Source organism: Caretta caretta, chromosome 6 (assembly GCF_965140235.1).
Source record: "Caretta caretta isolate rCarCar2 chromosome 6, rCarCar1.hap1, whole genome shotgun sequence".
Taxonomy (NCBI): domain Eukaryota; kingdom Metazoa; phylum Chordata; order Testudines; family Cheloniidae; genus Caretta; species Caretta caretta.
Window position 1 is genome coordinate 105398058 of NC_134211.1, and position 13777 is coordinate 105411834.

The window sequence follows — 13777 nt, forward strand, 5'->3', positions numbered from 1 at the left end:
TTCTCTTTTTTTCTTCTGTCCGTCTGTCTGTCAAATTGGGAAGAGAGACAAAGGAGAAATATGGAGGGGAACTTCCCCTCCCTCTCCTCTTTGCTTCGATGATTCTAGGAAAGAAAACAGAAAAGGCACTTAATATATCTATGCCTCCTATTCCCCACATTGTTTCCTTATCCAATCTCTTGAAAGCACTCAACCCTTTGATTCCTCCTTATACCTTTCTCAAGTCTTCATCTCTCCTGCTCTTCTCCTAGTATTTCAAGTTCTGCCTCCGAAATGTCAACATTTTAAAAATTCTTAATGATGCAACCTGTGGTTACCACGGTAACTAATTTCATTGCCTAGGTGGCAGTGATCATATGATGAGTATTGCCATTGAAATTTAGAATAATTTTCTTTTTCTTTTAGACTGAACTAGGCCTTCCAGAGTGTTCCACTGTCTCTTATTCTACCCAGTGAGGAAACCTGTCAGGCATTAAATTAGAACGTTATTATAATCTGCTGGGTTTTTTTTTTTTTTTGTTAGCAGGGTAGAGAATGACACCTCCCTTCCCTGAAATATAAAACTACTAAAACAAGAAGTCACTGATTTATTGTTGACCATTCTGAAGCTTTCTACATAGTCTGAGGAAGCCATCACTGCCAATTGCGTGTAATGCAGCTAAATTTTATTTACTATTTAAAAATGTGCATTTCAAATCAGTTTTTAGGGATTGACATGAGTGGTTAGAGGTGCTGCCAGATTCTCATGTCCTTACTCCGATTCAACCCAGGCAACTAGTACACTCAGTTGTGCCTTTTGCTTTGCTGGTTGTCAGTCGGTGTTTTTGGCTGGGCTCTGTAACTTGCCTTAGCTCAGTTAGCAAGGTGCTTAGAGACCATGGAGGTAGGCATAGTATTAAAATCTGACTAGATTAGGATAGAATTCGCTATCTTTTTACTTAAACCAGCAGCATTAGGGCATGTCTACATTTGTCATTTAAAGCAAAACCAGGGGAGCATCTACACTTGTTAATGACTTTTTGCGGTGAAACTCGGAAGTTTCATTGCAAACAGAAAACCACCTCCATGAGAGGCGTACAGCTCTTACTGCTGATTCTTTTGGGGTGCTGTGCAAGTGAAGACACATTCTTCCTGTGTAAACTGCTTTTAGCCTCTAGAGGCTATCCCACAGTGCCTAGGTGGCCACTCTGGCCAGCACCTCTGCTGCTCTGACGCCAGGTAAACGGATGTCTGCCCCTCCCCCTGTAAAGCTCTGAGAAGTTTGAAACTCCCTTTCCTGTTGCGAGTGCTCATCTGGCCAGGTGACCATGGCTGCTCCATGCAGCAAATGATCCCCTGCTTGGAGCAATGATGAGCCACTGGACTTGATCAGTGTTTGGGGAGAGGAGGCTGTGCAGTGCCAGCTGCATTCCAGCCGTAGGAATTTCAATACCTGCTAGCAGATTGCATGTAGCTTGTAGGAGAAGGGGCATAACAGGGACACTCTGAAGTGCAGAGCGAAGGTGAAGGAGATGAGGAACGCCTACCACAAGGTGAGGGAAGCAAACGGTGTTCTGGTCCTGCGCCCCAAAGCTGCCGTTTTTACAGTGAGTTGGATGCACTCCTAAGTGATGACCTCACCTCCATTGCAAAAAGTCCAGTAGATACTTCTGCATGTCTGGAGGCAGGGGAAAGTGGCCCTAGCCAGGAGGAGGAGTCATAGATGAAGAGGAGGAGACTGAGGAAGCTGTGGAGCCCGTTGCTGCGTGTGCTCAGGGCCCCTTCTCCGCTCTGGAGATGTCTAGCCACTGTGAGCGGCCGCTGAGGCGGAGGCAGGAGAGCAGAGCTCTGGTAAGTTGCTTTGCTCTGACAATGCATAAAGCAGGTAGCGGGCACAGGAAAGTACTAAGGTGGCTATTTGTGTGCTGGGTGCCCTCTGTTCACGCTTGCCCTTTTCAGAATGGGTGTGTGCAATAAACCCTCTAACCCGGCGTTCCCTCACCATTGCTGGGCTCTTGTGCACCAGGGATGCTTCACTTCTGTCACCAAGATGGTGATTTCTTACCAGTGGTGTATTGAAACATACACAGTGATTCCTATATGTATGTATATCAGTAATATGTTGCTTTGGTCTCCCCAGAAATGACTGTGGAAGACCCACCCCCCCACTGTAGCAGAGTGCCTGCAATGCATAAGAAAGCGGCCAAGATGCACAAGGGTGGACATGTTTCGTGAGGAAATGCATGATAAAAATAAATGGAGAGAAACCATGACAAAGTGGAAAGAGGGAGAGAACCGAGACTGAAAAGAGACTCATGCTTTCCATAGGGAAGCCACGGAGAGGCTAACCATGTTTTGGAGCGTCAGACAGATACGTTGCATTCTCTCATTACACTGCAGAGTGACCTGATTCGTGCCCACTCCCCACTGCAGCAAATGCAGAATTCTTTCCCATGAACTCCCCAAACTCACACTGCACATTCTTATAGGCTCACTGCAAATTTTTTCCATTCCCCCCACAATCCACACCTCCAGACAGCTTGTCAAATGTCAGCTCAAGTTATAAACAGCTGTGAGGTGTACGGGTCCCCCACCCTGTTCACCACCATCACTGAGGGTGGATATATGTGAATGTGGTGTGTTCTCTTCTTTTTTTTTTTTTTAAATAAAAGCACAATTTTTTCAAAAAGAAGCAAGCTTTATTCGTGTGTTCACATTTCTATACATGTCATCACAGCTCCAAGTCAACTTCATCGTCACTGAAATCGCAGACAGAAGCGCCATGTAGCACAGCGCGTGCTGTTAACACTTTGTTTCCCAAGTACAGCAGCAAAGTTTAATGATTTTCATTTTCAAACTTTTCCCTCAAGGCATCCCAGATCCCAACTGCCACATGTCGTGCCCCTGTAATAGCCCTGCTATCTGGCTGCTGAAACTCAGCAGCCAGGCGTTCGGCCTCCACATAGGAGTAAAGCTTTCGCCCTTCTCCTCACAAATGTTATGTAAAGTACAGCAGGCCGCAATAACCATGGGAATATTTTCTCACTTATTTCCAGTCTACTGTACAAACATCGTGCTTTCAAATGGCCAAATGCACATTCGACAGCCATTCTGCACCTACTCAGCCTGTTGTTGAAATGTTCCTTACTGACATCGAGGTTTCCAGTGTATGGCTTCATGAGCCATGGCATTAATGGGTAAGCTGGGTCTCCCAGGATCACAATGGGCATTTCCACTTCCCCGACGGTGATCCGCTGGTATGGAAAGAAAGTCCCCACTTGCAGCTTTCTGTACAAGCCAGTGTTTCTGGATCTATGCAGGAAATAGCCCGACTTGATTATGTAAAGAGTTGTCACTTTGGATGGGCTAGCACCAGCAGGAGAGTGAATTTGTGTGGGGGGGTGGAGGGTGAGAAAACCTGGATTTGTGCTGGAAATGGCCCACCTGTTGATCACTTTAGATAAGCTATTACCAGCAGGACAGTGGGGTGGGAGGAGGTATTGTTTCATATTCTCTGTGTGTATATAAAGTCTGCTGCAGTTTCCACGGTATACATCTGATGAAGTGAGCTGTAGCTCACGAAAGCTCATGCTCAAATAAATTGGTTAGTCTCTAAGGTGCCACAAGAACTCCTTTTCTTTTTGCGAATACAGACTAACACGGCTGTTCCTCTGAAATCTGAAGATACATGCATCATGCACCTTTCCGGACCATCCAGCATTAATATCAGTGAAACGCCCACAGAGATCTAGTAGCGCCTGCAAAACCAAGGAGAAATACCGCTTATGATTTATGTACTCGGTGCCAAGGTGGGCTGGGGCAACAATAGGGATGTGCGCCTCACCACGGTTAGGGAAGCCCATTTCTGCAAAGCCATCCAAAACGTCACACACATTACCAAGAGTCATGGTCTTGCGCAGTAGGATGCGATTAATGGCCTGGCAGACTTGAGTTACTACGGCACCAACGGTCAATCTCCCCACTCCAAACTGGTTCGCAACCAACCGGTAGCTGTCTGGAGTTGCCAGCTTCCACAATGATTGCCACATGCTTCTCTACAGTGAGTGCAGCTCTCAATCTGGTGTTCTTGCAATGCAGGTCTGGGGAAAGCTCGGCACACAGTTCCATGAAGGTGGCTTTCCACATCTGAAAGTTTTGAAGCCACTGGTAGTCATCCCAGACATGCATAATGATATGATCCCACCACTCTGAGCTAGCTTTCCTAGCCCAAAAACGCCATTCCACAGTGCTCAGCTCCTCCATTAATGCCAAAAGTAATCAAAAGTTACTGCTTTCCATTTCAGGCAGCTCATCAGGCATCTCTGACTGCAGTTCTCTTTGCAAGTTTAAGAACAGCTGCACTGCCATGAGTGATGTGCAAGTGACAGCTATCAGAGCAGTGGACAGAAGTGCAAGATCTATTCCTGCTTGTAGATGTGGCGGGGAAAGAAGCCAGAGAGCAAGAGGTGTTAAAAAATGCCGCGAAAGGAACAAGGAAGTAATGGGGCTGCTGGGACATGAAGCAATGCATCACGGGACACTAAGCAAGGACCCAGAATGCCCTCCGCACATCCCCTTCCCACAAGACCTATTGTCAAAACGGAGAGAGCTGCACTGTGGGATAGCTGCTCTCAGTACCCTGCTCTCATCGGTGATGGAAGTGCTGCAGATGTAAACACTCTCTGACGCCTGTGGAAATAAGTGAGTACACAAATCGGTGCTTTACTTTCACCAGTTCCCTATCACTGGGGAAACTGACAGCGGAAAAACTCTGTAAGTGTAGACATACCCTTAAAGTTAATGGGAGCTTTGCCATTGATTTCACTTAGTGTAGGTTCAAGCCCCCATTGAGCAGACTTGAGCTGGAATCACTGAGAGACAATAAGTAAAAGAGTAATAAAAACATGGTTTTTTTTCAAGGCTGAGTTCTTTCTGGCTCATATCTCACCAACAATAAAGGTTCTGCAATCAATATTTAGTAAATTAAAGCAGACTAGAATCCAGCTGACTCTTCCAAGGCTGTATTGGCTCTGCTGTCTTAACAGGAATTAAAAGGAGATAAAAACTTATTTTAGTCAGTAAAGCTATGCTTTTAAATGCACCCGAGGAACAGATCTATTGAGCAGAATGGCATTCCTTAGTAACCTGAATAACAATTATTTAAATGTCCTCTCTCGCCATCTTCACTGGCTATATAGCCACCAGGATGCCTTGCTGTGGAAGTACTGATGGCTTTGACATTCCTCTGAACTCTAATGTCCTTGCTGCCTTTGATCCTTTGTCAACCATTGGTTTATATGATAATGCTATGAGATCTCAGGGTGGTATAGTCTGTTGGAGGCAATTAGCCTTTACTGGAAACAAGATTTGGAACTGAAGGAGAGAGTTTAGTGGAAGAAATAGGTGTGAGGACTTTGTCTGACATTCCACATCTGAGAGTTATTTCACTGGTAGTGCTGGAAAATATTTCTGCTATTTCTTATTTGTTGGGATATTTTGGAAAGTCTGGGTAAGGATTTATGGTTTACTGTACACTTGACCTCCCTATGTGTTTAGGATTTCTTTAATGTTCTAAAATGTTTGATGTATTTGTCTAATCTATGTCCTACCAGCCATCATCTGAGTGCCTGCATGTAAAATTGAGAGCAATAGCAAAGTCCCTAGTGGATTTCATGGAGTCTTGCCCTTTTCAGGGTAAAAAATCTGCTTAGGGGAGGGTTTATGTTTTTCTTTAGATTTTATTAATTTACTTTTGTTTTGGGTTGGCTGGGTATAGATAAAGGTGCAGAGTCACCAAGAGTGCTGCCTAATGGTTAGGCAGGGCTTTGGCAGGGTACCTCCCTGTTGAAAAGCACAGAGCATGTCTACGCTTACCTCCGGAGCGATCGATCCAGCAGGGGTCGATTTATCACCTCTAGTGAAGACGCGATAAATTGACTGCCGAGCGCTCTCCTGTCGACTCTGGTACTCCACCGGAGCGAGACGCGCAGGCAGAGTCGATGGGGGAATGTCAGCAGTTGACTCACTGCAGCGAAGACACCGTGGTAAGTAGATTTAAGTATGTCGACTTCAGCTACGTTATTCATGTAGCTGAAGTTGTGTAACTTAGATCCCCCCTCCCCCCCACAGTGTAGACCAGACCTCAGTCTGGTTCTTCAGTGCCTCCAGCCCAAAGGTTTCCATTCCTCCCCTTTAGCACAGAGGTTTTATTGGGGGCTGAGTCCTTGACCAGTCAAGGCCTTTTTTAGCTGATCTGTCACCGAGGTGAAGACTCCAGGTGTTGCAATATCTTCTCAGAGTGGGTAGGGGAGCCTGGGACTACCCTCTCCACCAGGCTCTGATCCAGGGCTTGGTGGTGGGCAGCTCTGCCTGACACCTTAGGGTGCTAAGCTGCTGCCTCCCTGAACACTTCCTACTCCAGTCCCCTTTAGCTTCCCAGAGTAAATTGCTCCAATCAAGTCTCTGACCTGCACACTCAGTCACTTGGGTTTGCACAGGTCTGTGTGGTCAGTTCTCAGGCAGTGAGCACCTAGGCAGCACTTTCCACTTCTGCTCCCTTCTATTGCCCGTCTCTGAACCGCTCTGCTCACCTTTATAAAGCCTTGCCTCCAACTTGTGTGAACTTTTCAGGGGTGGCTGAGTGGGGCTGCCTGGGCCCAGAGCTGTTCCTTAACCCCTTGCTCTCCAGTGTGGGTTAGTCTACCCCATCACACTGGGCTTTTTTTGAGAGGGTGTCAATGTTAGTATCCTTCTTATGGTGAAAAGGCCTTTTCAATGTGGAAGCTTTTACAGTGTTTCCAAAATATGGTCAGATTCTGGATTCTCCTGTGCTCCTCTAGAAGTTTGTGTCATAGCCAATCCCCTTGACTGAGAATGCTTTGTCCCCTGCTGTCACGTGTCATCCTTGCTTTGAGGTCCCAGAACAGTCTAACTATTAAAGTGGTTCATAGCTCAAAATTTAGTCTTCAGTGTATCTAGGGCTTGATCCATAATCGGCTTTAATATATTCCTTTCTAGACCTCTGAACTTTTTGGTTTTGTCTAGGACTGGACATTGAAGTACTAAACAACTGTGACTGTGTCGGGTAGGCCTGGGCCAACTTGGGGTAGCAAGTACTTGAAATCTGATGATAGAGGCCTTCACACAAGATTCACAAATCAAAGAGGGTCTGGGTAAGTTTATGAATAAACTTCGAGGTGGAACCTTTGAATCTTTTGAGGTTCAGCCATCACTATTCCCATAATCCTCTACCTCCCCTCCATTTATTGAGGCGGGGTGGGGGAGGGGAGATAAACTTCTCAAAGAAAGAATCAGTCTATTTTCCCTTTTCGGCCTCAAAGCCCAAGAAGATATATCAAACCCTGTCTGAGGGAGAGAATGGTTATGAATAGAAATAGAATATATATCCATTCATTTTGAGTGTGTGCTCTCCAGCTCTTTCACATTAGGCATCCATAATGCCTGCAGACAATAAACACAATTTCAGGAGTCTGTGCAGTATCAAAGCAAGAGGCAAAGTTATTTACAGCGTGTCAAGGTCTTTCGGTGATGGTGTTAGAACACTTTGATAATAATGATATAGCACTCAGAAGTAATGATGTACTTACAAGTATAGATGAAGTGCCTTTAATTTATTTGATAAAGAGAAAACTGAAGTGGGCAACTTCAGAGAAGCACACACCTCTGTACCTGACTTGCACTGAGTGTTTAGTCTGAGAACATGTGCACTACTGCAGAAGGCTTCATCATTGACAAAAGAACTTTATAAATAAAGAAAATAGAGAGAGAGAGTTTTTCAGATGAGGGAAAAACATGGCTCTGGGCAAAACAGTGTATACGTTATCTGTGGGCGAACTTTCCAGCACTGAGAGGTCATGCCTCACCCTGCTGGCACAAAGGGTCAGACCAGTGTTAGGTAAATTTCACAAGTTTTTTTGATCTCAAAGACAAATAAGACATCAAGCTTTTCAAGTTGGTATGCCATAGATGTGGGCATGGATGGATAGGGTGAAATTCACCCCGGTGCAGAGGGCCAACAGAAATCCTATGCAGCACTTATATCCCACTTAGGCCCTATTTGGAAGAATTAAGTGTTCTTGTGTTAGTCCCCTGCACAGGGATGAGTTCCATCCCATATGAACATCAAGGTTTTGGTTCTCCACAGTCACTCTACCACATCTGAGTCTCTTAAAGACCCCATTAAAAATTAGCCTAAGGCACAGCTTTCAGATTCTGGTCCTAACTTGACAAGGTTTGAGCATATTTGGATACAGGGTGGAGGTCCATGCCCATCTCTAGATCCCTTCTCTACTGTTCTTCTCTTCTCTAGACCCATAGGCCCTGACTATATATCAATGATGCTTATGTGACATTTACCATTGTCCTTAATGGGAGTAGAATCAGGTTCCTAAGCAGCAGTGAAGGGGAAATATTTCACTTTTGTTGTGCCAGGTCCTGCTCAATTGAGACAAAAGATGTGGTTCTACAGAAAACTAAAGAGGTGTTTCATTTACACGGAACAAGTCTAGTCAGGACCACAGCTCAGACACATGTAACCCTTCTGCCCGTCAGAGTTGGCAGCAACAAGGGCTGGGTTCAATATCTAGGGGATCCATTCCAATAACACAATGCAAAACGGCTCGAGCCCCCACCCAGTGACCTGGGACAAATATATACCACCCCTGCTGGGCGCCTCCAAGAGGCAATAAATACTTCCCCTCTCGCAAGCACATAGTCTGAGTGTAGCAAAAAGCCTTTTAATAACAGAGAGAAACAATGTGGCATTATGTTGTGGAAACACCACCAACAGGATTCATAACACAACCCATGAGCAAAAAAACCCACCCCAAGCAAATTGGGGCATGCCCCTTTTCCTTTGGTTCTTGAGTCCAGCAACCCCAAATCACCCAAAGTCCCAAAAGTCCAATGACCCAAAAGTCTCTGTTCCTGGTCAGGGCAGCCCCAGAGTTCGAAAGTTTATCTGCGGAGCTTTACCTCCCAACCTGGGTGGAGATGGGACGGGGGTAAGAGGCACCTTACATGATCTGAAGCTGACCACCCCACAGCTCCATAGGCCTTCGCTTCGCTCCACTCCGCCAGCCGCCCCACAAACTCCTTCGCTCAGCTCCGCCCCGTGGCCCACAAGCAGCTCCCGCTGTCCCACGAACTGCTCCACCAGCCGGTCCACAAACTGCTCCGCGTCCCACAAACTGCTCCACAATATATCTTCAGGCTCCCCCACTACTTAACACAACACTCAGTGATTTCAGCTCTTAGTCAGTTCAACTCTTTGGTGAATTCAGCTTGCAGTAGGGGAGTCTCAGTGCTGGTGCACCATTAGCTCGAAGTGAGCTCAGCAGCCTGTAACTAGACTCCTAATGGAATCAAAATTAGCTCTGATATTCCACAGTGGAGAGAGGAAGAAGTGCAATTAGCATGTAAGGCCCTCACCAAGGGGCCCATGCCACCAAGTATTAATACTTGTCCCCAGCCTCTCTCCAGTCACAGAGTTTTAAAACCCATGACCCTTGCCTAGCGAGTGCTACTTAGTTGATGGTGAGTCCCTCCATCATAACAAAAGGCCAAGTACAGTTCCAAGCACAGTTCCCATAATCAGGGTAATAACAATTTATTCTTCCTGCCCCAATAACAGAGACACTGGGGATCCCACAGCAGCCAAAGTGACCATTTGGGCAGCTATGGCCTCATTCTAGGAGGGGTGGGTGTGCCTATGCAAATGAGATCAGCCCCTGAAGTTCTTTTCCACAACTTGCCACACCTCACCACCAGATGTCAGGGTGGAGCTCATCCTGACACTGCTTACACACATACACCTCTCTGCCTAGTGCCAGCACCGGATTGTCAGCTGACTTCAGTAGATCTATACTATTTATCTGCTAGGAATCTTAGTTACCTATAAGGCCCAACACTGCAGTATCTCAGCACCTCACAGTCCTTAATATTTATCCTCACAGCAACCCTGTGAGGTAAATCAGTGCCATTATCCCCAACTTACAAAGCAGGAACCGAGGCACAAAGATACTAAGGTGATATCTACATTACAGTTGCTGGCATAACTCCCTAGGGTAGAAGCAGCGTATGCCAGTGTAGGAACACCACCTCCCTGCATGATATTAGCTAGGCCAACAGAACCACCCTTCTCTCAGCATAACTGCATCTACACTGGGGACTTTTGTCAGCATGCCTACGTCACTAGGGGATGTGAGGTTTTCTTCATACCCCTGACCTAGATAGTTATGCCAATATAAATTTTAAACATAGGGCTACGTGACTTGTCTAATGTCACACAGGAAGTCTGTAGCTGAGCAGAAAATTGAACCCATCTTTCATGAGTCCCAGGCAAGTGCCTTAACTACTGGACCCTCCTTCTTACACTGATTTACTCCACCTGAGCATCTGGCCTCAGCTGCTTAGTCTCTTTTTTCCATGTCTTGTAGGCAGAGTGGCTTAAGCAGGACATTGCTTTCCCTTGATCACTTAAAGGTACAGTGGTTTGTGAGAAAGCAGTATGTGACTTGATCTATCCTGCCATCAATTTTGACACAGATCTCCTGTTGACTTCAGTGTCACACAAACAGAAAGATGATGAGATGCCTCCTTGATGTGTAAGCCTCATCATAACAGGGGTGAGACAAGGCTTGGCTGGGCCTGATACAAGACATGCACAATTCTTGAAGCCAAAAATTCTGAGGAACAATGCTTGGAACCTTATTTGAAATAATTTTGCTTTCAATTTATTTAGCATTGCTGGGCAAACTCCAGACCTAGAATCTGGAGAACAGTGTGTGTGCGGTGAGGGGGGTGGAATTGACAAACATTCAGTCAAATTCAATCTAACTGTTCATACTCTTTGTTGTTAGACTTTTGCAAGCAATGTTCTAGTTGCACAAATGCTTGGGCGGAGGCTCATATTTGTGCAAATGTGCATGCACATTTGTTTTCATGAAAATATATCACAAGTGCTTACATGGTCAAAGCAAAGATCCTCTTTTTTGGGAGTGAGGATAGTAGGAGACAGGGAGAGCATGAGAAGCGAAAACATAACCCATTGGTGAGGGTGGTGTTACAGATCCCCCCCACCCCTCTGTGCTGGATCCACAGAGGATATGGGTGTGTGACTATTCCTGACAGAGAGCTGTAGCAGATCATGCTTTTAGCTCTGTAGGCCCCTGGTTTGATCCCTGAGGTGTCTGTTAAGATGGCAGTTGTCTTGCAACCAACCAATTGTCATTAAAAAAGAAAAAAAGAGTTGAGCTGTAGTGAGGAAGGGTGGGGGCTCCAGGCACTGTTATATCTCAACTATTTTTAAATTTTCAGCTTATGTATGTAGTAAGAATATAAAGCACTTAGGCGGAAGCAAAAAAGACATGATTATAAATGTTTGAAAATCCCCAGGGTCAGCGTAAGATTGACAGTCATCCAATTTGACAGAAACAATAGCTGAGATGGAGGTGCCCAAATTTAGAATTATGAATATTAAATGCTCGCACAGAGCAATGGTCTCCGTGAAGAAAACTGACGCCTGAAATACAGTTGAAGGAAATGCTATTTTAACAATAACTAGTATGTAGAAATAATGATCTGTTCCTGGACGGATTTGCCAAAAAGAAAAAAACTATGTTTAATCAATAAGTTATTCACTCAGAACGGTTAGCTCAGTTCTACCCAGTGTGTTACACAACATTGCTTCCAAATGAACTTTTTAAATAATTAAATGTTTTCTTTTCAAGGAGACTATTCCAAATCAGCGTATGCTACTGTATATGCTGTAACCTTAGAAAACAGGTAATAGTGTGGAGAAATCTGCAAATCACAATGATTCTAATTCAAGCAAATCGCTTACTTCAACCAAATCAGCGGTGAGGCCAGTGGTAACTGGTGGCGTTCTGGACTAGCTGTGATGAAAACCTTCCACGTGTGAATGAATACAATTCTGCTTGTCCGTGTTTTCGGACAGATGTACAATAAGGCCACCTTCAGAGCTAAGTCTAAGGGCTTGTCTACACTTACAGTGCTGCAGCGGCACAGCTGCACCACTGCAGAGCCAGTGCTTAATTTGTGCCAGGGCTGAGCCCCAGCACCTCTAGGCTTGGCAGTTCATAGCCCCGGCACCTCTGGGCCTGCCGCGTCAGTTAAGAATGTAAAAAAAATGGTTGAGGCCCAGGCACCTCTTTCATTACAAATGAAGCACCAGGTAGCGCTTAGTGAAGATGCTACCTTTGCCAACGAGAAAGCTTATCCCATTGGTGTAGGTACCCCATCTCCCCCAGAGGCTGTAGCTATGTCAACGGGAGGCCCTCCTGTTGGCATAGCTCTGTCTACACTGGGGGCTAAGTCTGCATAACTACATTGCTCAGGGGCATGGGTTTTCCACACTCCTGAGTGATGTAGTTAAATTCGACATAAATTTGTCATGTAGACCAGGGCCAAGTGAACCTAGAAGGAGATTAAATTGAGTGAAATGTTCACATTATTCCCTCTAGGCTCCCACCGACGTGTCCATATTACCCATGTAAAGTAGGGCTTGTCTATATGAACGTTCAGCTGACGGGAAGCTGGGAGGTGACTCTACTCCCTGCCATGGATTAACTGTCTGGGTGGAGCCAGCAAACACTCATTAAGGTTTTGTTAATGATCATTTCAAAGGGGAGTAGCTCAAAGCACACTAAGAAACTGTTAATGTGTGTCAGCAGGATTCACGTGGAGAGTTAGTCTGTGGCCGCAAAGGGTGGGGTCGATTCACATCCCATCTTGCTATCAACTGAATGTTCATGTAGACAAACCCTTCCACTCTCCTCTTCTCTTACACAGCACCTCCAAATATGGCCTAATAGCTCTGGTAGTTGTGAACTGCTCCCATTCACCTCAACAGAATGTTAACTCACTCATTTTAGCTGACCTATCCAGCAAGGCTGCCAACACGTGTCATGTCAGGCAGCCCCCTCAGGCCTATCCACACCCCAGCTGCAACAAGACAGATTGTAGGAGTCAGCTGCAGTGGCTCCTCTAGGACTCTGGGGGCAGCAATGATGCCTGGGTTCAGGCAGTAAGATTGAGTAAAGGCAGAGTCATCTCTCTGCTGCCCACAGATTCATGCAGGGATTGGATGGAGGATGAGGGGAGGAAGTGGTAGACAGAATAAAGGGAAGGGAAATTAGGGGTCAGATTGGAGGGGGCTGCCCACTCAGGCCTAAGCTCACACTGCCCCGAGGAACATCCTCCCAAGCTTCCCGGAGGTTGTCTCTCATACAATGTCCCCCTTACGTAGCCCCTGACTTTAATGCCTTTGTTCCCACTGGCTTCCCCAATGCCCCTATCTACTCCTGGCTCACTTCTGCAATCCCCTTGTTGCTGAGGTGTGTAGGGAATAGGTGTCTGCATCCCCACACCTGCTGCCACTGCTTGGTGGAAATCCTAAGGGGGAAATTAAGGACTTTTCCTTATCGCTGGGAAATTTCACACATGGAGCTGTGCTAGAATTGGCAGCTCTGAACCCTCCTCTCTCGGATTGTGGGTACGGTTTAAGTATGGTGCTTTCACTTTTTACTCCCCGGGTCTAACCTCTGAACATATTAAATTGTAAATGATTTGCAACATTACTGTCCATTCTATAGTTCTCCCTGTACACACCCACCCACCCTCTTTACGTATTTCTTCCTTTTCTCAAGTTCTGAGGAAGACGCTGCATATTTAAGGACCCCACAGGGTTCTAAGTCTGTAGTAACTTTTCATTTCAAATGCTTTAACTGAGTCAACCAGGTCAGCATGTGTCACTTGG

The 13777-nt window shown here is 45.8% G+C and overlaps 1 long non-coding RNA gene across 3 annotated transcripts in view; it reads left to right on the forward strand.

The window, feature by feature from the left end:
• The first annotated feature begins 4293 nt into the window (after window positions 1-4293).
• Window positions 4294-13777, forward strand: part of LOC125638911 (uncharacterized) — a 41916-nt gene continuing 32432 nt past the window's right edge. For all 3 annotated transcript variants that reach the window (XR_012669050.1, XR_012669051.1, XR_007357321.2), the window contains exons 1-3: window positions 4294-4680; window positions 5756-6023; window positions 7024-7151. This is a non-coding gene — a long non-coding RNA (uncharacterized LOC125638911). The remainder of the gene's footprint in view (window positions 4681-5755; window positions 6024-7023; window positions 7152-13777) is intronic.